The 24,111-nt window shown below is 39.7% G+C and overlaps 1 protein-coding gene across 6 annotated transcripts in view; it reads right to left on the bottom strand.

Annotated features, from left to right (window-relative positions):
* Positions 1-24,111, bottom strand: part of PKNOX2 (PBX/knotted 1 homeobox 2) — a 1,550,023-nt gene that overhangs the window by 1,455,951 nt on the left and 69,961 nt on the right. For 4 of the 6 annotated variants that reach the window (XM_053691419.1, XM_053691426.1, XM_053691422.1 and 1 more), the window contains exon 1: positions 21,736-21,817. The exons of the other annotated variants lie outside the window; for them this stretch is intronic. The gene's annotated coding sequence lies outside the window, so the exon portion shown is untranslated. Of the gene's footprint in view, positions 1-21,735; positions 21,818-24,111 lie in introns of those variants that run through there. 6 annotated transcript variants of the gene reach the window in all.

A 24,111-nucleotide genomic window follows, 5' to 3' on the forward strand; every position in this document is an offset into this window, starting at 1 on the left:
GACGTTATGGCACAGGTGTTATTTTACTGGCACAGGTGTTATTTTACTGGCACAGATGTTATTTTACTGACACAGACGTTATGGCACAGGTGTTATTTTACTGGCACAGATGTTATTTTACTTGCACAGACGTTATTTTACTGGCACAGACGTTATTTTACTGGCACATGTGTTATTTTACTGGCACAGACGTTATTTTACTGGCACAGGTGTTATTTTACTGGCACAGACGTTATTTTACTGGCACGTATGTTATTTTACTGGCACAGACGTTATTTTACTGGCACAGACGTTATTTTACTGGCACAGACGTTATTTTACTGGCACAGGTGTTATTTTACTGGCACAGATGTTATTTTACTGGCACAGACGTTATTTTACTGGCACAGACGTTATTTTACTGGTACAGAGGTTATTTTACTGGCACAAATGCTATTTTACTGGCACAAACGCTATTTTACTGGCACAGGTGTTATTTTACTTGCACAGGTGTTATTTTACTGGCACAGACGTTATTTTACTGGCACAGGTATTATTTTACTGGCACAGACGTTATTTTACTGGCACAGACGTTATTTTACTGGCACAGACGTTATTTTAATGGCACATGTGTTATTTTACTGGCACAGACGTTATTTTACTGGCACAGGTGTTATTTTACTGGCACGTATGTTATTTTACTGGCACGTATGTTATTTTACTGGCACAGACGTTATTTTACTGGCACAGACGTTATTTTACTGGCACAGACGCTATTTTACTGGCACAGACGCTATTTTACTGGCACAGACATTATTTTACTTGCACAGGTGTTATTTTACTGGCACAGATGTTATTTTACTGGCACAGACGTTATTTTACTGGCACAGACATTATTTTACTGGTACAGAGGTTATTTTACTGGCACAAATGCTATTTTACTGGCACAGGTATTATTTTACTGGCACAGGTGTTATTTTACTGGCAAAGACGTTATTTTACTTGCACAGGTGTTATTTTACTGGCACAGACGTTATTTTACTGGCACCGACGTTATTTTACTGGCACCGACGTTATTTTACTGGCACCGACGTTATTTTACTGGCACAGGTATTATTTTACTGGCACAGACGTTATTTTACTGGCACAGGTGTTATTTTACTGGCACAGATGTTATTTTACTGGCACAGATGTTATTTTACTGGCACAGACGTTATTTTACTGGCACAGGCGTTATTTTACTGGCATAGGTATTATTTCACTGGCACAGACGTTATTTCACTGGCACAGACGTTATTTTACTGGCACAGGTGTTATTTTACTGGCACAGGTGTTATTTTACTGGCACAGGTGTTATTTTACTGGCACAGGTGTTATTTTACTGGCACAGGTGTTATTTTACTGGCACAGACGTTATTTTACTGGCACAGGTATTATTTTACTGGCACAGACGTTATTTTACTGGCACAGGTGTTATTTCACTGGCACAGACATTATTTTACTGGCACAGGTATTATTTCACTGGCACAGACGTTATTTCACTGGCACAGACGTTATTTCACTGGCACAGACGTTATTTCACTGGCACAGACGTTATTTTACTGGCACAGACGCTATTTTACTGACACAGACATTATTTCACTGGCACAGATGTTATTTCACTGGCACAGACGTTATTTTACTGGCACAGACGCTATTTTACTGGCACAGACGTTATTTCACTGGCACAGATGTTATTTCACTGGCACAGACATTATTTTACTGGTACAGATGTTATTTTACTGGCACAGACGTTTTTTTACTGGCACAGACGTTATTTTACTGGTACAGATGTTATTTTACTGGCACAGACGTTATTTTACTGGCACAGACGCTATTTTACTGACACAGACGCTATTTTACTGGCACAGACGTTATTTTACTGGCACAGACGTTATTTTACTGACACAGACGTTATTTTACTGGCACGTATGTTATTTTACTGGCACGTATGTTATTTTACTGGCACAGACGTTATTTTACTGGCACAGACGTTATTTTACTGGCACAGACGTTATTTTACTGGCACAGACGTTATTTTACTGGCACAGACGTTATTTTACTGGCACAGGTGTTATTTGACTGGCACAGACGTTATTTTACTGGCATAGGTGTTATTTCACTGGCACAGACGTTATTTTACTGGCACAGACGTTATTTTACTGGCACAGGTATTATTTCACTGGCACAGACGTTATTTTACTGGCACAGGTATTATTTTACTGGCACAGACGTTATTTTACTGGCACATGTGTTATTTTACTGGCACAGACGTTATTTTACTGGCACAGGTATTATTTTACTGGCACAGACGTTATTTTACTGGCACAGACGTTATTTTACTGGCACAGGTGTTATTTCACTGGCACAGACGTTATTTTACTGGCACAGATGTTATTTTACTGGCACAGACGTTATTTTACTGGCACAGACATTATTTTACTGGTACAGAGGTTATTTTACTGGCACAAATGCTATTTTACTGGCACAGGTATTATTTTACTGGCACAGGTGTTATTTTACTGGCAAAGACGTTATTTTACTGGCACAGACGTTATTTTACTGGCACCGACGTTATTTTACTGGCACCGACGTTATTTTACTGGCACAGGTATTATTTTACTGGCACAGACGTTATTTTACTGGCACAGACGTTATTTTACTGGCACAGGTGTTATTTTACTGGCACAGACGTTATTTTACTGGCACAGATGTTATTTTACTGGCACAGATGTTATTTTACTGGCACAGATGTTATTTTACTGGCACAGACGTTATTTTACTGGCACAGGCGTTATTTTACTGGCATAGGTATTATTTCACTGGCACAGACGTTATTTTACTGGCACAGGTATTATTTCACTGGCACAGACGTTATTTTACTGGCACAGGTATTATTTTACTGGCACAGGTATTATTTTAGTGGCACAGGTGTTATTTTACTGGCACAGGTGTTATTTTACTGGCACAGACGTTATTTTACTGGCACAGGTATTATTTTACTGGCACAGACGTTATTTTACTGGCACAGGTGTTATTTCACTGGCACAGACATTATTTTACTGGCACAGACGTTATTTCACTGGCACAGACGTTATTTCACTGGCACAGGCGTTATTTCACTGGCTCAGACGTTATTTTACTGGCACAGACGCTATGGCACAGGTGTTATTTTACTGGCACGGGCGTTATTTCACTGGCACAGGCGTTATTTCACTGGCACAGACGTTATTTTACTGGCACAGACGCTATGGCACAGGTGTTATTTTACTGGCACAAACGTTATTTTACTGTCACAGACACTATTTTACTGGCACAGCCATTATTTTACTGGCACAGACGTTATTTTACTGGCACAGACGTTATTTTACTGGCACAGACGTTATTTTACTGGCACAGACGTTATATTACTGGCACAGGTGTTATTTTACTGTCACAGAAGTTATTTTACTGGCACAGATCTTATTTTACTGGCACAGACGTTTTTTTTACTGGCACAGATGTTATTTTACTGGTACAGATGTTATTTTACTGGCACAGACGTTATTTTACTGGCACAGACGTTATTTTACTGGCACAGACGTTATTTTACTGACACAGACGCTATTTTACTGGCACAGACGTTATTTTACTGGCACAGACGTTATTTTACTGACACAGACGTTATTTTACTGGCACGTATGTTATTTTACTGGCACAGACGTTATTTTACTGGCACAGACGTTATTTTACTGGCACAGGTGTTATTTGACTGGCACAGACGTTATTTTACTGGCATAGGTGTTATTTTACTGGCACAGACGTTATTTTACTGGCACAGACGTTATTTTACTGGCACAGACGTTATTTTACTGGCACAGGTATTATTTTACTGGCACAGACGTTATTTTACTGGCACAGGTATTATTTTACTGGCACAGACGTTATTTTACTGGCACAGACGTTATTTCACTGGCACAGGCGTTATTTCACTGGCACAGGCGTTATTTCACTGGCACAGACGTTATTTTACTGGCACAGACGCTATGGCACAGGTGTTATTTCACTGGCACAGGCGTTATTTCACTGGCACAGACGTTATTTTACTGGCACAGACGTTATTTTACTGGCACAGACGCTATGGCACAGGTGTTATTTTACTGGCACAAACGTTATTTTACTGTCACAGACACTATTTTACTGGCACAGATCTTATTTTACTGGCACAGCCATTATTTTACTGGCACAGACGTTATTTTACTGGCACAAACGTTATTTTACTGTCACAGACATTATTTTACTGGCACAGACGTTATTTTACTGGCACAGACGTTATTTTACTGGCACAGACATTATTTTACTGGCACAGACATTATTTTACTGGCACAGACATTATTTTACTGGTACAGACGTTATTTTACTAGCACAGACGTTATTTTACTGGCACAGAGATGTTATTTTTCTGGCACAATCATTATTTTACTGGCACAGATGTTATTTTACTGGCACAGGTGTTATTTTACTGGCACAGGTGTTATTTTACTGGCACAGACGTTATTTTACTAGCACAGACGCTATTTTACTGGCACAGACGTTATTTTACTGGCACAGACATTATTTTACTGGCACAGACGTTATTTTACTAGCACAGACGTTATTTTACTGGCACAGAGATGTTATTTTTCTGGCACAATCATTATTTTACTGGCACAGGTGTTATTTTACTGGCACAGCCATTATTTTACTGGCACAGACGTTATTTTACTAGCACAGACGCTATTTTACTGGCACTGACGTTATTTTACTGGCACCGACGTTATTTTACTGGCACAGGTATTATTTTACTGGCACAGGTATTATTTTACTGGCACAGACGTTATTTTACTGGCACAGGTGTTATTTTACTGGCACAGACGTTATTTTACTGGCACAGATGTTATTTTACTGGCACAGATGTTATTTTACTGGCACAGACGTTATTTTACTGGCACAGGCGTTATTTTACTGGCATAGGTATTATTTCACTGGCACAGACGCTATTTTACTGGCACAGGTATTATTTCACTGGCACAGACGTTATTTTACTGGCACAGGTATTATTTTACTGGCACAGGTGTTATTTTACTGGCACAGGTGTTATTTTACTGGCACAGACGTTCTTTTACTGGCACAGGTATTATTTTACTGGCACAGACGTTATTTTACTGGCACAGGTGTTATTTCACTGGCACAGACATTATTTTACTGGCACAGGTATTATTTCACTGGCACAGGTATTATTTCACTGGCACAGACGTTATTTCACTGGCACAGACTTTATTTCACTGGCACAGGCGTTATTTCACTGGCTCAGGCGTTATTTTACTGGCACAGACATTATTTTACTGGCACAGACATTATTTTACTGGTACAGACGTTATTTTACTAGCACAGACGTTATTTTACTGGCACAGAGATGTTATTTTTCTGGCACAATCATTATTTTACTGGCACAGATGTTATTTTACTGGCACAGGTGTTATTTTACTGGCACAGCCGTTATTTTACTGGCACAGACGTTATTTTACTAGCACAGACGCTATTTTACTGGCACAGACGTTATTTTACTGGCACAGACATTATTTTACTGGCACAGACGTTATTTTACTAGCACAGACGTTATTTTACTGGCACAGAGATGTTATTTTTCTGGCACAATCATTATTTTACTGGCACAGATGTTATTTTACTGGCACAGGTGTTATTTTACTGGCACAGACGTTATTTTACTAGCACAGACGCTATTTTACTGGCACTGACGTTATTTTACTGGCACCGACGTTATTTTACTGGCACAGGTATTATTTTACTGGCACAGGTATTATTTTACTGGCACAGACGTTATTTTACTGGCACAGGTGTTATTTTACTGGCACAGACGTTATTTTACTGGCACAGATGTTATTTTACTGGCACAGACGTTATTTTACTGGCACAGACGTTATTTTACTGGCACAGGCGTTATTTTACTGGCATAGGTATTATTTCACTGGCACAGACGCTATTTTACTGGCACAGGTATTATTTCACTGGCACAGACGTTATTTTACTGGCACAGGTATTATTTTACTGGCACAGGTGTTATTTTACTGGCACAGGTGTTATTTTACTGGCACAGACGTTCTTTTACTGGCACAGGTATTATTTTACTGGCACAGACGTTATTTTACTGGCACAGGTGTTATTTCACTGGCACAGACATTATTTTACTGGCACAGGTATTATTTCACTGGCACAGGTATTATTTCACTGGCACAGACGTTATTTCACTGGCACAGACGTTATTTCACTGGCACAGGCGTTATTTCACTGGCTCAGGCGTTATTTTACTGGCACAGACGCTATGGCACAGGTGTTAATTTACTGGCACAGACGTTATTTCACTGGCACAGGCGTTATTTCACTGGCACAGGCGTTATTTCACTGGCACAGACGTTATTTTACTGGCACAGACGTTATTTTACTGTCACAGACACTATTTTACTGGCACAGCCATTATTTTACTGGCACAGACGTTATTTTACTGGCACAGACGTTATTTTACTGGCACAGACGCTATGGCACAGGTGTTATTTTACTGGCACAAACGTTATTTTACTGGCACAGCCATTATTTTACTGGCACAGGCGTTATTTCACTGGCACAGACGTTATTTTACTGGCACAGACGCTATGGCACAGGTGTTATTTTACTGGCACAAACGTTATTTTACTGTCACAGACACTATTTTACTGGCAAAGCCATTATTTTACTGGCACAGACGTTATTTTACTGGCACAGACGTTATTTTACTGGCACAGACGTTATATTACTGGCACAGGTGTTATTTTACTGTCACAGAAGTTATTTTACTGGCACAGACGTTATTTTACTGGTACAGATGTTATTTTACTGGCACAGACGTTTTTTTACTGGCACAGACGTTATTTTACTGGTACAGATGTTATTTTACTGGCACAGACGTTATTTTACTGGCACAGACGTTATTTTACTGACACAGACGCTATTTTACTGACACAGACCCTATTTTACTGGCACAGACGTTATTTTACTGGCACAGACGTTATTTTACTGACACAGACGTTATTTTACTGACACAGACGTTATTTTACTGACACAGACGTTATTTTACTGGCACGTATGTTATTTTACTGGCACAGACGTTATTTTACTGGCACAGACGTTATTTTACTGGCACAGACGTTATTTTACTGGCACAGACGTTATTTTACTGGCACAGACGTTATTTTACTGGCACAGGTGTTATTTTACTGGCACAGACGTTATTTTACTGGCACAGACGTTATTTTACTGGCACAGGTATTATTTCACTGGCACAGACTTTACTGGCACAGGTATTATTTTACTGGCACAGACGTTATTTTACTGGCACATGTGTTATTTTACTGGCACAGACGTTATTTTACTGGCACATGTGTTATTTTACTGGCACAGACGTTATTTTACTGGCACAGGTGTTATTTCACTGGCACAGACGTTATTTTACTGGCACAGGTATTATTTCACTGGCACAGACGTTATTTTACTGGCACAGGTATTATTTTACTGGCACATACGTCATTTTACTGGCACAGACGTTATTTCACTGGCACAGGCGTTATTTCACTGGCACAGGCGTTATTTCACTGGCACAGACGTTATTTTACTGGCACAGACGCTATGGCACAGGTGTTATTTTACTGGCACAGGCGTTATTTCACTGGCACAGACGTTATTTTACTGGCACAGACGTTATTTTACTGGCACAGACGCTATGGCACAGGTGTTATTTTACTGGCACAAACGTTATTTTACTGTCACAGGTATTATTTCACTGGCACAGACGTTATTTTACTGGCACAGGTATTATTTTACTGGCACAGACGTCATTTTACTGGCACAGACGTTATTTTACTGGCACAGGCGTTATTTCACTGGCACAGGCGTTATTTCACTGGCACAGACGTTATTTTACTGGCACAGACGCTATGGCACAGGTGTTATTTTACTGGCACAGGCGTTATTTCACTGGCACAGACGTTATTTTACTGGCACAGACGTTATTTTACTGGCACAGACGCTATGGCACAGGTGTTATTTTACTGGCACAAACGTTATTTTACTGTCACAGACACTATTTTACTGGCACAGATCTTATTTTACTGGCACAGCCATTATTTTACTGGCACAGACGTTATTTTACTGGCACAGACGTTATTTTACTGGCACAAACGTTATTTTACTGTCACAGACATTATTTTACTGGCACAGACGTTATTTTACTGGCACAGACGTTATTTTACTGGCACAGCCATTATTTTACTGGCACAGACGTTATTTTACTGGCACAGACGTTATTTTACTGGCACAGACGTTATTTTACTAGCACAGACGTTATTTTACTGGCACAGAGATGTTATTTTTCTGGCACAATCATTATTTTACTGGCACAGATGTTATTTTACTGGCACAGGTGTTATTTTACTGGCACAGCCATTATTTTACTGGCACAGACGTTATTTTACTAGCACAGACGCTATTTTACTGGCACAGATGTTATTTTACTGGCACAAACATTATTTTTTTGGCACAGATGTTTTTTTTGTGGCACACACAGTATTTTTCTGGCACACACAGTACTTTACTGGCACACACAGTACTTTACTGGCACACACAGTACTTTACTGGCACACACAGTACTTTTCTGGCACACACAGTACTTTACTGTTATAGATGGTATTTTACAGGCACACAGTATTTTTCTGGCACACACAGTATTTTTCAGGCACACACAGTACTTTACTGGTACACACAGTACTTTACTGGTACAGACAGTACTTTACTGGCACACACAGTACTTTACTGGCACACACAGTACTTTACTGGTACAGACAATATTTGTCTGGTACACACAGTACTTTACTGGTACAGGCAGTATTTTACAGGCACACACAGTATTTTACAGGCACACACAGTATTTGTCTGGTACACACAGTACTTTACTGGTACAGGCAGTATTTTATAGGCACACACAGTACTTTACTGGTACAGACAGTATTTTACAGGCACACACAGTACTTTACTGGTACAGACAGTATTTTACAGGCACACACAGTACTTTACTGGTACAGACAGTATTTTACAGGCACACACAGTACTTTACTGGTACAGACAGTATTTTACAGGCACACACAGTACTTTACTGGTACAGACAGTATTTTACAGGCACACACAGTACTTTACTGGTACAGACAGTATTTTACAGGCACACACAGTACTTTACTGGTACAGACAGTATTGTACAGGCACACACAGTACTTTACTGGTACAGAGAGTATTTTACAATCACACACAGTATTTTACAGGCATACACAGTATTTTACAGGCACACACAGTACTTTACTGGTACAGACAGTATTTTACAGGCACACACAGTACTTTACTGGTACAGACAGTATTTTACAGGCACACACAGTACTTTACTGGTACAGACAGTATTTTACAGGCACACACAGTACTTTACTGGTACATACAGTATTTTACAGGCACACACAGTACTTTACTGGTACAGACAGTATTTTACAGGCACACACAGTACTTTACTGGTACAGACAGTATTTTAGAGGCACACAGTATTTTACAGGCACGCACAGTATTTATCTGGCACACAGTACTTTACTGGTACACACAGTATTTTACAGGCACGCACAGTATTTATCTGGCACACAGTATTTTACAGGCACACACAGTATTTTACAGGCACACACAGTATTTGTCTGGTACACACAGTACTTTACTGGTACAGACAGTATTTTACAGGCACACACAGTACTTTACTGGTACAGACAGTATTTTACAGGCACACACAGTACTTTACTGGTACAGACAGTATTTTATTTTAGAGGCACGCACAGTATTTATCTGGCACACAGTACTTTACTGGTACACACAGTATTTTACAGGCACGCACAGTATTTATCTGGCACACAGTATTTTACCGACACACACAGTATTTTACAGGCACACACAGTATTTTACATGCACACACAGTACTTTACTGGTACATACAGTATTTTACAGGCACGCACAGTATTTTACAAGCACACACAGTACTTTACTGGTACATACAGTATTTTACAGGCACGCACAGTATTTTACATGCACACACAGTATTTTACATGCACACACAGTACTTTACTGGTACAGACAGTATTTTACAGGCACACACAGTACTTTACTGGTACATACAGTATTTTACAGGCACACACAGTACTTTACTGGTACAGACAGTATTTTACAGGCACGCACAGTATTTTACAGGCACACACAGTACTTTACTGGTACAAGTATTTTACATGCACACACAGTATTTTTCTGGCACACACAGTACTTTACTGGTACAGGCAGTATTTTACAGGCACACAGTATTTTACAGGCACACACAGTATTTTATAGGCACGCACAGTATTTTTCTGGCACACACAGTACTTTACTGGTACAGGCAGTATTTTACAGGCAAACACAGGCCTAGATTTAGAGTTCGGCGGTAAAAGGGCTGTTAACGCTCCGCGGGCTTTTTTCTGGCCGCACCATAAATTTAACTCTGGTATCGAGAGTTAAAACAAATGCTGCGTTAGGCTCCAAAAAAGGAACGTAGGGCATTTTTACCGCAAATGCAACTCTCGATACCAGAGTTGCTTACGGACGCGGCCGGCCTCAAAAACGTGCTCGTGCACGATTCCCCCATAGGAAACAATGGGGCTGTTTGAGCTGAAAAAAAACCTAACACCTGCAAAAAAGCAGCGTTCAGCTCCTAACGCAGCCCCATTGTTTCCTATGGGGAAACACTTCCTACGTCTGCACCTAACACTCTAACATGTACCCCGAGTCTAAACACCCCTAACCTTACACTTATTAACCCCTATTCTGCCGCCCCCGCTATCGCTGACCCCTGCATTACACTTTTAACCCCTAATCTGCCGCTCCGTAAACCGCCGCAACCTACGTTATCCCTATGTACCCCTAATCTGCTGCCCTAACATCGCCGACCCCTATATTATATTTATTAACCCCTAATCTGCCCCCCACAACGTCGCCGACACCTACCTACACTTATTAACCCCTAATCTGCCGAGCGGACCTGAGCGCTACTATAATAAAGTTATTAACCCCTAATCCGCCTCACTAACCCTATCATAAATAGTATTAACCCCTAATCTGCCCTCCCTAACATCGCCGACACCTAACTTCAATTATTAACCCCTAATCTTCCGATCGGAGCTCACCGCTATTCTAATAAATGTATTAACCCCTAAAGCTAAGTCTAACCCTAACAGTAACACCCCCCTAAGTTAAATATAATTTACATCTAACGAAATAAATTAACTCTTATTAAATAAATTATTCCTATTTAAAGATAAATACTTACCTGTAAAATAAACCCTAATATAGCTACAATATAAATTATAATTATATTATAGCTATTTTAGGATTAATATTTATTTTACAGGCAACTTTGTATTTATTTTAACCAGGTACAATAGCTATTAAATAGTTAAGAACTATTTAATAGTTACCTAGTTAAAATAATAACAAATTTACCTGTAAAATAAATCCTAACCTAAGTTATAATTAAACCTAACACTACCCTATCAATAAAATAATTAAATAAACTACCTACAATTACCTACAATTAACCTAACACTACACTATCAATAAATTAATTAAACACAATTCCTACCAATAAATACAATTAAATAAACTAGCTAAAGTACAAAAAATAAAAAAGAACTAAGTTACAGAAAATAAAAAAATATTTACAAACATAAGAAATATATTACAACAATTTTAAACTAATTACACCTACTCTAAGCCCCCTAATAAAATAACAAAGCCCCCCAAAATAAAAAATTCCCTACCCTATTCTAAATTAAAAAATTTACAAGCTCTTTTACCTTACCAGCCCTGAACAGGGCCCTTTGCGGGGCATGCCCCAAGAAGTTCAGCTCTTTTGCCTGTAAAAAAAAACATACAATACCCCCCCCCAACATTACAACCCACCACCCACATACCCCTAATCTAACCCAAACCCCCCTTAAATAAACCTAACACTAAGCCCCTGAAGATCTTCCTACCTTGTCTTCACCATCCAGGTATCACCGATCCGTCCTGGCTCCAAGATCTTCATCCAACCCAAGCGGGGGTTGGCGGTCCATAATCCGGTGCTGAAGAGGTCCAGAAGAGGCTCCAAAGTCTTCCTCCTATCCGGCAAGAAGAGGACATCCGGACCGGCAAACATCTTCATCCAAGCGGCATCTTCGATCTTCTTCCATCCGGTGCGGAGCGGGTCCATGTTGAAGCAGGCGACGCGGATCCATCCACTTCTTCCGATGTCTCCCGACGAATGACGGTTCCTTTAAGGGACGTCATCCAAGATGGCGTCCCTCGAATTCCGATTGGCTGATAGGATTCTATCAGCCAATCGGAATTAAGGTAGGAATTTTCTGATTGGCTGATGGAATCAGCCAATCAGAATCAAGTTCAATCCGATTGGCTGATCCAATCAGCCAATCAGATTGAGCTCGCATTCTATTGGCTGTTCCGATCAGCCAATAGAATGCGAGCTCAATCTGATTGGCTGATTGGATCGGCCAATCGGATTGAACTAGATTCTGATTGGCTGATTCCATCAGCCAATCAGAAAATTCCTACCTTAATTCCGATTGGCTGATAGAATCCTATCAGCCAATCGGAATTCGAGGGACGCCATCTTGGATGACGTCCCTTAAAGGAACCGTCATTCGTCGGGAGACATCGGAAGAAGAGGATGGATCCGCGTCGCCTGCTTCAACATGGACCCGCTCCGCACCGGATGGAAGAAGATCGAAGATGCCGCTTGGATGAAGATGTTTGCCGGTCCGGATGTCCTCTTCTTGCCGGATAGGAGGAAGACTTTGGAGCCTCTTCTGGACCTCTTCAGCACCGGATTATGGACCGCCAACCCCCGCTTGGGTTGGATGAAGATCTTGGAGCCAGGACGGATCGGTGATACCTGGATGGTGAAGACAAGGTAGGAAGATCTTCAGGGGCTTAGTGTTAGGTTTATTTAAGGGGGGTTTGGGTTAGATTAGGGGTATGTGGGTGGTGGGTTGTAATGTTGGGGGGGGGTATTGTATGTTTTTTTTTACAGGCAAAAGAGCTGAACTTCTTGGGGCATTAAATCCTGGTCAGCGGATGTAACTTCCAAGTCTAAGCTACTTAACATTCCTTTCAAAGGGCAGACCTTATTCGGGCCCGGCTTGAAGGAAATTATTGCTGACATTACGGGAGGTAAGGGCCACGCCCTTCCTCAGGACAGGGCCAAATCAAAGGCCAAACAGTCTAATTTTCGTGCCTTTCGTAACTTCAAGTCAGGAGCAGCATCGACTTCCTCCGCTCCAAAACAGGAAGGAACTACTGCTCGTTACAGACAGGGTTGGAAAGGCAACCAGTCATGGAACAAGGGCAAGCAGGCCAGAAAGCCTACTCCCGCCCCTAAGACAGCATGAAGACAGGGCCCCCTATCTGGAGACGGATTTAGTGGGGGGCAGACTTTCTCGCTTCGCCCAGGCTTGGGCAAGAGATGTGCAGGATCCCTGGACGTTAAAGATTATATCTCAGGGATACCTTCTGGATTTCAAAATCTCTCCTCCACAAGGGAGGTTCCATCTTTCGAGGTTATCAACAAACCTAGTAAAGAGAGAGGCATTTCTACAATGTGTACAAGACCTCTTAATCATGGGAGTGATCCACTCAGTTCCGCGATCGGAACAGGGACAAGGATTTTACTCAAATCTATTTGTGGTTCCCAAAAAAGAGGGAACCTTCAGACCAATCTTAAAGATCTTAAACAAATTCCTAAGGGTACCATCGTTCAAGATGGGTTAGCCACGGCCCCGAGAATTTTTACGAAGGTTCTGGGCTCACTTCTGGCGGTACTAAGACCACAAGGCATAGCGGTGGCTCCGTACCTAGACGACATTCTGATACAAGCGTCAAGTTTTCAGAATGCAAAGTCTCATACAGAGATAGTTCTAGCATTTCTGAGGTCACATGGGTGGAAAGTGAACGTGGAAAAGAGTTCTCTGTTACCACTCACAAGGGTTCCTTTTCTAGGGACTCTTATAGATTCTGTAGAGATGAAGATTTACCTGACGGAGTCCAGGATATCAAAGGTTATCAGAGAATCCAGACGTCCAGGCCTTTTGTCAGGCTTTGGCTAGAATTAAGCCTGTGTTTAAAGCTGTTGCTCCTCCGTGGAGCTTAAACTTGGTTCTTAAAGTTCTTCAGGGTGTTCCGTTTGAACCCCTTCATTCCATTGATATTAAGCTTTTATCTTGGAAAGTTTTGTTTTTGATGGCTATTTCCTCGGCTCGAAGAGTCTCTGAGTTATCTGCCTTACATTGTGATTCTCCTTATCTGATCTTTCATTCAGACAAGGTAGTACTGCGTACTAAACCGGGGTTTTTGCCTAAGGTTGTTTCTAACAGGAATATCAATCAAGAGATTGTTGTTCCATCATTATGTCCTAATCCTTCTTCAAAGAAGGAACGTCTTTTGCATAATCTAGACGTGGTCCGTGCTCTGAAGTTCTACTTACAGGCAACTAAAGATTTTAGACAAACTTCTTCTCTGTTTGTCGTTTACTCTGGACAGAGGAGAGGTCAAAAGGCTTCGGCTACCTCTCTCTCTTTTTGGCTTCGTAGCATAATACGTTTAGCCTATGAGATTGCTGGACAGCAGCCTCCTGAAAGAATTACAGCTCATTCCACTAGAGCTGTGGCTTCCACCTGGGCCTTTAAGAATGAGGCCTCTGTTGAACAGATTTGCAAGGCTGCAACTTGGTCTTCACTTCATACTTTTTACAAATTTGACACTTTCGCTTCTTCGGAGGCTGGTTTTGGGAGAAAGGTTCTACAGGCAGTGGTTCCTTCTGTTTAATGTTCCTGCCTTGTCCCTCCCTTCATCCGTGTACTTAGCTTTGGTATGGGTATCCCATAAGTAATGGATGACCCGTGGACTGAACACACTTAACAAGAGAAAACATAATTTATGCTTACCTGATAAATTTATTTCTCTTGTAGTGTGTTCAGTCCACGGCCCGCCCTGTCTTTTTAAGGCAGGTTCTAAATTTTAAAATTATAACTCCAGTCACCACTGCACCTTATAGTTTCTCCTTTTTCGTCTTGTTTCGGTCGAATTCTAGTCCCTAGAAAATAACTCGACTGCGCATACATTTATCAGCCTGATACCAGTTGCCACTACTGCATTTAAGGCTGTACTTACATCATACGGTAACAGCAGTATTTTCTTAGTCAATTCCATTCCCAGAAAATAAAGTACTGCACATACCTCATTTGCGGAGGACCCTGCATGCTATTCCCAGTTTCTGAAGTTACCCCACTCCTCAGAATGTCGAGAACAGCCAGTGGATCTTAGTTACGCCTGCTAAGATCATAGAAAAAAAACGCAGGCAGTTTCTTCTTCCAAATACTGCCTGAGATAGAAAAACAGCACACTCCGGTGCCATTTAAAATAACAAACTTTTGATTGAAGAATAGATAAGTAAAAACTCCAGCTCCTCTCGCGACCTCCTTCTTTGTTGAGGGTTGCAAGAGAATGACTGGATATGACATGTGAGGGGAGGAGCTATATAGCAGATCTGCTTGGGTGATCCTCTTGCAACTGCCTGTTGGGAAGGAGAATATATCCCATAAGTAATGGATGACCCGTGGACTGAACACACTACAAGAGAAATAAATTTATCAGGTAAGCATAAATTATGTTTTTACAGTCACACACAGTATTTTACAGGCACACACAGTATTTTTCTGGCACACACAGTACTTTACTGGTACAGACAGTATTTTACAGTCACACACAGTATTTTACAGGCACACACAGTAATTTTCTGGCACACACAGTACTTTACTGGTACAGACAGTATTTTACAGGCACAAACAGTATTTTACAGGCACACACAGTATTTTACAGGCACACACAGTATTTTACAGGCACACACAGTATTTATCTGGCACACACAGTACTTTACTGGCACACACAGTACTTTACTGGTACAGACATTATTTCACAGGCACACACAGTATTTATCTGGCACACAGTACTTTACTGGCACACACAGTACTTTACTGGCACAGACATTATTTCACAGGCACACACAGTATTTATCTGGCACACAGTACTTTACTGGCACACACAGTACTTTACTGGCACAGACATTATTTCACAGGCACACACAGTATTTTTCTGGCACACAGTACTTTACTGTGGTGTAGAGAGTATTTTACAGGCACACAGTTCTTTACTCTTACAAAAGCAGGCGTTACTGGGGACTTAGAGATAGAGGTGTCCGGAACACGGTCAGGCCATCAGTCCGTATAAGCAAAAAATAATAAAAGTAGCTGCTAAGTAGAGCTACTTGGAGTGCCGTAGCCTGCCGGCTGATCAGGCCGTAATAATACAGTTACTGGGGACTTGTTTAGTGGTAACATTCAGATTCCTGCACTGGATCTGCAAATATTTTACTCATAATTCCATCTTTATAGTTTTCAAAGTCATTTCTCTAAAATGTTCTTTTTCGTTTATCTGTATAAGCATCAGATAATGTCACTGGCATTCTTATAAGTGTGTATGGTCAGCCATATTGTGATGGATATAGGTTGGAGTTCACTGGTGGCTTCACAAAGTCATTTCTTAATTTATGTTTAAACAAATGTTCTAGGTTTCATTCATACAGTATCTCGTTTTTTGAATCTAACTCATGTTGATGTATTTTCCTCTGATGACTGTGGAACGCTTAATTTATGTGCATTTGAGTTAATTCCAGACCATCTGTCCGGAATTCTTTGTGCTTCACTGCTCTGTCAATTTACATTGTTTAGAAACAAACAAAGAAATAAAGCATAAATATTTCATTTTTTAGCAGCGTGGGATTTTATTAACTACACAGTATTTTCACCAGAATACAACTGGTGCATCTTATAATGTAATAGACCAGTATTGCAGTGTCAGGAGATGGCTATATCTAGATATTTTATATAATGTAACATACCAGTATTGCAGTGTCAGGAGATGGTTATATCTAGATGTTTATATAATGTAACAGACCAGTATTGCAGTGTCAGGAGATGGCTATATCTAGATGTTTATATAATGTAACAGACCAGTATTGCAGTGTCAGGAGATGGCTATATCTAGATGTTTATATACTGTATCAGACCAGTATTGCAGTGTCAGGAGATGACTATATCTAGATATTTATATAATGTAACAGACCAGTATTGCAGTGTCAGGAGATGACTATATCTAGATGTTTATATACTGTATCAGACCAGTATTGCAGTGTCAGGAGATGACTATATCTAGATGTTTATATAATGTAACAGACCAGTATTGCAGTGTCAGGAGATGGCTATATCTAGATATTTTATATAATATAACAGACAAGTATTGCAGTGTCAGGAGATGGCTATATCTAGATGTTTTATATAATGTAACAGACCAGCATTGCAGTGTCAGGAGATGACTATATCTAGATGTTTATATAATGTAACAGACCAGTATTGCAGTGTCAGGAGATGGCTATATCTAGATGTTTATATAATCTAACAGACCAGTATTGCAGTGTCAGGAGATGGTTATATCTAGATGTTTATATAATGTAACAGACCAGTATTGCAGTGTCAGGAGATGCTATATCTAGATGTTTATATAATGTAACAGACCAGTATTGCAGTGTCAGGAGATGGCTATATCTAGATGTTTATATAATGTAACAGACCAGTATTGCAGTGTCAGGAGATGGCTATATCTAGATGTTTATATAATGTAACAGACCAGTATTGCAGTGTCAGGAGATGGCTATATCTAGATGTTTATATAATGTAACAGACCAGTATTGCAGTGTCAGGAGATGGCTATATCTAGATGTTTATATAATGTAACAGACCAGTATTGCAGTGTCAGGAGATGGTTATATCTAGATGTTTATATCATGTAACAGACCAGTATTGCAGTGTCAGGAGATGGCTATATCTAGATGTTTATATCATGTAACAGACCAGTATTGCAGTGTCAGGAGATGGCTATATCTAGATGTTTATATCATGTAACAGACCAGTATTGCAGTGTCAGGAGATGGCTATATCTAGATGTTTTATATAATGTAACAGACCAGTATTGCAGTGTCAGGAGATGGCTATATCTAGATGTTTATATAATGTAACAGACCAGTATTGCAGTGTCAGGAGATGGCTATATCTAGATGTTTTATATAATGTAACAGACCAGTATTGCAGTGTCAGGAGATGGCTATATCTAGATGTTTATATAATGTAACAGACCAGTATTGCAGTGTCAGGAGATGGCTATATCTAGGTGTTTATATAATGTAACAGACCAGCATTGCAGTGTCAGGAGATGGCTATATCTAGGTGTTTATATAATGTAACAGACCAGTATTGCAGTGTCAGGAGATGGCTATATCTAGATGTTTATATAATGTAACAGACCAGTATTGCAGTGTCAGGAGATGGCTATATCTAGATATTTATATAATGTAACAGACCAGTATTGCAGTGTCAGGAGATGGCTATATCTAGGTGTTTATATAATGTAACAGACCAGTATTGCAGTGTCAGGAGATGACTATATCTAGATGTTTTATATAATGTAACAGACCAGTATTGCAGTGTCAGGAGATGGCTATATCTAGGTGTTTATATAATGTAACAGACCAGTATTGCAGTGTCAGGAGATGGCTATATCTAGATGTTTATATAATCTAACAGACCAGTATTGCAGTGTCAGGAGATGGCTATATCTAGATGTTTATATAATGTAACAGACCAGTATTGCAGTGTCAGGAGATGGCTATATCTAGATGTTTATATAATGTAACAGACCAGTATTGCAGTGTCAGGAGATGGCTATATCTAGATGTTTATATAATGTAACAGACCAGCATTGCAGTGTCAGGAGATGGCTATATCTAGATGTTTATATAATGTAACAGACCAGTATTGCAGTGTCAGGAGATGGCTATATCTAGATGTTTATATAATGTAACAGACCAGTATTGCAGTGTCAGGAGATGGCTATATCTAGATGTTTATATAATGTAACAGACCAGCATTGCAGTGTCAGGAGATGGCTATATCTAGATGTTTTGTATGAGATACAAACAAACACCGAGCATTGCCTATAATTAGTGGTTTATGGAAGGAACTAGCTGGTTTAAATGGAAAAATTGTACTTTTTGTGAGATTAATATACTTAATTTTACACTAAATAAGTTTACATTTAGCCAAATTATATTTGTAGTTTGTATATGATGTTTACCTCCTGTTTGTCAGCACATATAAAGCTAACACATCCCATCTAGTCTGCATATTCTAAAACCAGACAGAAAACGCGAAGTCAAGCATGATTAATCCTCACCATGGCCATATGATGTTAATAAAGCAATATGCTAATTTGTATTTAGTTTTATCCCTTCAGCAAAATGTCACAGTGCTCTCTAAGTAGCTCTGGGTACAAGCGACCTCTTGTCGTCACCTCTTAAATACATTTTATCTCTTTTTGTTATGTTACTGTTGAGTTCTATCCGGGTTTTTTGTGTCTAGTTTATCTGGTTTCCTTACCAGGCTTAGTGAATCTATTACACAAACAAATTGTGTTCTACAATTATTTTATGGCTCTCTCTGTGAATGACATACGAAAATGTTCCGCCTACTCTAAATATAAACGCTATGTGCTACATATCGCCAATCACCAATGTTTGTCTGCTGGTTAATTAAAGACAGTTTTTATTGCTTTCCTAATGGTGAAGGGAACTAATTAGCTCTGTCATTTAGGAATGCTAATTTAAGAGAAAGTGTCCTGCACTTGATGCTTATTTACGTTCACCAAATGAGTCCTACAAGGCATATTTACTTGTCTGAGACATAAACATCGCAGGGGCAGTGCACATCCTATTGCAGAATAACAGCAGTAATTAATATCAGTTGTTAGTTAGTCACTGTCCCCTCTTGATGTCAAATACGTTTAAGTCAAAGTTTAGAAAATATTTGCAGAAATTAAAAATTAATGGGATATGAAACCCCAATTTTTTTCTTTTGTGATTCAGACAAAACAAACCATTTAAAAAAGGTTTCCAATTTACTTCTATTATCAAATGTGCTTGGTTCCCATGATATTCTGTGTTAAAGAGATACCTAGGTAGCATCTGGAGCACTATATAGCAGGAAATAGTGCTGCCCTCTAGTGCTCTTACAAATGGATAACAAACAAAGAAAATTTGATAAAAGAAGTAAATTAGAAAGTTGTTTAAAATCGCATGAGCTATCTGAATCATAAAATACATTTTTTGGGTTTCATGTTCCTTTAATAATCTGAAGCCTCAAAATCTTACCAGTAATGCTAAAACAAAAGCAGATATGTACAAATACATTCTACACCAGCCCCTTCACAAGGGTTTGCGCTGATATCATGGGGTGATTAGGGACTAGCTAACATAGAGCGAAATTATTATTTATTTGTAAAGCGCTATGAAATTCCATCTCGCTGGGTACATGAGTAGGGACACACAGTGAACCTGATTTATGGGAAATAAAAGGAATACAGATGCATAATGTAGGCTAAAGAAAGCAAATTAACACAGACCGAGGTAATCTCTGGCCCAAAGAGCTTACAATCTACAGATATTAATACTTCCTAACATTTTTTGAATACTGTCTGGGATAAGGAGGCTTGAGGCTTAGTCAGGGAAATCTTGGGGCGGTGTCATGGCAAATTGAGGGTGGAGTAATTTCAAGGGAGCTTGATAGTTGGGCCGAGCTTTGCAAGGAGTGTGCTGAGTGGGTGTGGCTAGATGACTCATAGCAACTCGATACTTTAAAAAGGTCCCAGAGAATCTACAGGAAAGACAGAGGGCCTGCAATATGTGTGACAGTTGGGAGCGCTGGAGACTTTGAGATGTTACTGTGGGATCCTTGCTAAAGAGGTAAGAATGCACCAAAGGGCCATTTCACAAGCAGCGCCACTCAGTTTAAAGGGAACTGTTACACCAAGAGATCAGTATCTCACAAATGGCCATTAACATTTATTTTGTGATGTGACCAGAGGTAAACACAGTAAATAAACCAATAAACAGGAGTTTTATTTAATAAATTTAGATCTTGTATTTTGCCTATAGCAATACAAGTTTTACCAATTTTGTTCATATTTTGCCTTGTTCTTTATGTAAAAGAAACCAACCAACACAACACTCATCATATTCTTTAGACAATTTGCACTGATTTATCTCACTAGCTGTATATAAACAATATTACAAAGCTGAAAACATTACAACTCCCCCAGCCCTCTATGGGAATCCCCCCCCCCCCCTTTTTAGAATATATTTTGTGAGGAGAGATGGGGGGTCCGCAAGCTGTTTATCTCTGAGCCGGCGAGGTTTTGAGATCCTTCCCCATAGACTTGCTTTACCATAAGCCTATTGTCTAGGAATGTGAACATTGCACCAAACCCAAAGAAGATAAACCATAAATATTCTTTCATTTTACAGAGATGTTCCAGGGAATTAAACTCATTTAGAAATACAACAGGGGTTTAAGAATTACAAGAGGTCAGAACTTTACTGACCTATTTCTGGCACCAATTTGCAAATATGTCGCTTGCTGCCCTCTGTGGCTGCTTCAGCTTTGCCAACGAATTATGAACAGTAACCACACGAAGCGTTCAGGAAAATAAGTGAAAACCTTGCCCTGTGGGGATTTACAAGAAACCTATTAAAACTAATACTTGTATTATAGGTTTGCTAAAGTTAACATTGCAAGACAGTAAATGTGGCCGCAGAATACCAGCCTGCGTATTTTCTCATGAGTGTTTCAACATTTCTGTTTATAGAACACAGTATAAAGTTTACAGTTATAAAACGGATAAAGTAGTGCCGCGTCAACTGTAAAACCTGTGAGTTGTTAAGTATGTTTCATAGATTCTGTAACAGCTTATTAATGTTAAAAGCATCATATAACATTAGTAGCAGGAAGGCTGTGTCGTTTTATTCCATCTCTCCATAAATATAATGTAGCGGCTGAATTCTCATTCATTTCTAGGTCTAAACACAATATAAAAATATAGAGCAGCAGACCCACCCCCCCAGAAGATAAAATAGCTATTGGTAGAACTGCACGTGCCTTGCACAGTAACGTGAATAGCACATTTATTGCCTAGTGCTTTAAACCTTAGCAAAATATAGACACAACTAAAATAAATATTGTGTATTGCTGCTATTGATTTCAGTGGTGTAATGTTTTGTAATGAAGTCTAATTCTAGCCATTCAGAGGTTAAAGGAGCATTCTGGTGTGAAATGTAATGTTCCCTTTCACTGGAATATGTTATATTTTATCTCCATCAAAATGGTTAAACACATAGGGCTAGATTACAAGCGCGGTGGTTTGCACTAATGTTTAAAACCTCTAGAATTTTTTTGGGGGGGGCTCAGCAATTCTTGGTCGTATTACGTGTTGAAAGTAAAAGTTAACACCCACAAGTTGCGCAAACACGATAGCTGTTATTTAAAAGCGCAACATAAGAAGATGATATTGCATATTTTATATTCCAATGATCTGCACATAACAGAATATTTTTAAAGACATATTTAAATATACATCTGATAGATATTTGTACAAATATATATATATATATATAGGTGAAACTCGAAAAATTAGAATATTGTGCAAAAGTTCATTTATTTCACTAATGCAACTTAAGAGGTGAAACTTATATATGAGAGAGACTCATTACATGCAAAGCAAGATAGTACAAGCCGTGATTTGTCATAATTGTGATGATTATGGCTTACAGCTCATGAAAACCCCAAATCCACAATCTCAGAAAATTAGAATATTGTGAAAAGGTGCAATAATCTAGGCTCAGTGTCCCACTCTAATAAGCTAATTAAGCCATAACACATGCAAAGGGTTCCTGAGCCTTTAAATGGTCTCTCAGTCTGGTTCAGTAGGAATCACAATCATGGGAAAGACTGCTGACCTGACAGTTGTGCAGAAAACCATCATTGACACCCTCCATAAGGAGGGAAAGTCTCAAAATGTAATTGCAAAAGAAGTTGGATGTTCCCAAAGTGCTGTATCAAAGCACATTAGTAGAAAGTTATGTGGAAGGGAAAAGTGTGGAAGAAAAAGGCGCACACGCAGCAGGGATGACCGCAGCCTAGAGAGGATTGTCAAGAAAAGGCCATTCAAAAGTGTTGGGGATTTTCACAAGAGCCACCACACACAGACGGATCCTGGACATGGACTTCAAATGTCATATTCCGCTTGTCAAGCCACTCCTGAACAATAAACGTCAGAAGCGTTTTACCTGGGCTAAAGAAAAACAGACCTGGTCTGTTGCTCAGTGGTCCAAAGTCCTCTTTTCTGATGAGAGCAAATTTTACATCCCATTTGGAAACCAAGGACCCAGAGTATGGAGGAAGAATGGAGAGGCACACACTGCAAGATGCTTGAAGTCCAGTGTGAAGTTTCCACAGTCTGTGTTGATTTGGGGAGCCATGTCATCTGCTGGTGTTGGTCCACTGTGCTTCATTAAGTCCAGGGTCAACGCAGCCATCTACCAGGAGATTTTGGAGTACTTTGTGCTTCCTTCCACAGACGAGCTCTATGGGGATGCTGACTTCATTTTCCAGCAGGACTTGGCACCTGCCCACACTGCCAAAAGCACCAAAACCTGGTTCAATGACCTTGGGATTACTGTGCTTGATTGGTCAGAAAACTCGCCTGACCTGGTATTGCCAAGAGAAAGATGAAAGACATGAGACTGAACAATGTAGAAGAGCTGAAGGCAGCTATTGAAGCATCCTGGTCTTCAATAACACCTCAGCAGTGCCACAGTCTGATAGCTTCCATGCCACGCCGCATTAAGGCAGTAATTGCTGCAAAAGGGGCCCAAATCAAGTACTGAGTACATACAGTATGCATGCTTATACTTTTCTGAGG

This window comes from Bombina bombina, chromosome 8, assembly GCF_027579735.1.
Source record: "Bombina bombina isolate aBomBom1 chromosome 8, aBomBom1.pri, whole genome shotgun sequence".
Lineage (NCBI taxonomy): Eukaryota > Metazoa > Chordata > Amphibia > Anura > Bombinatoridae > Bombina > Bombina bombina.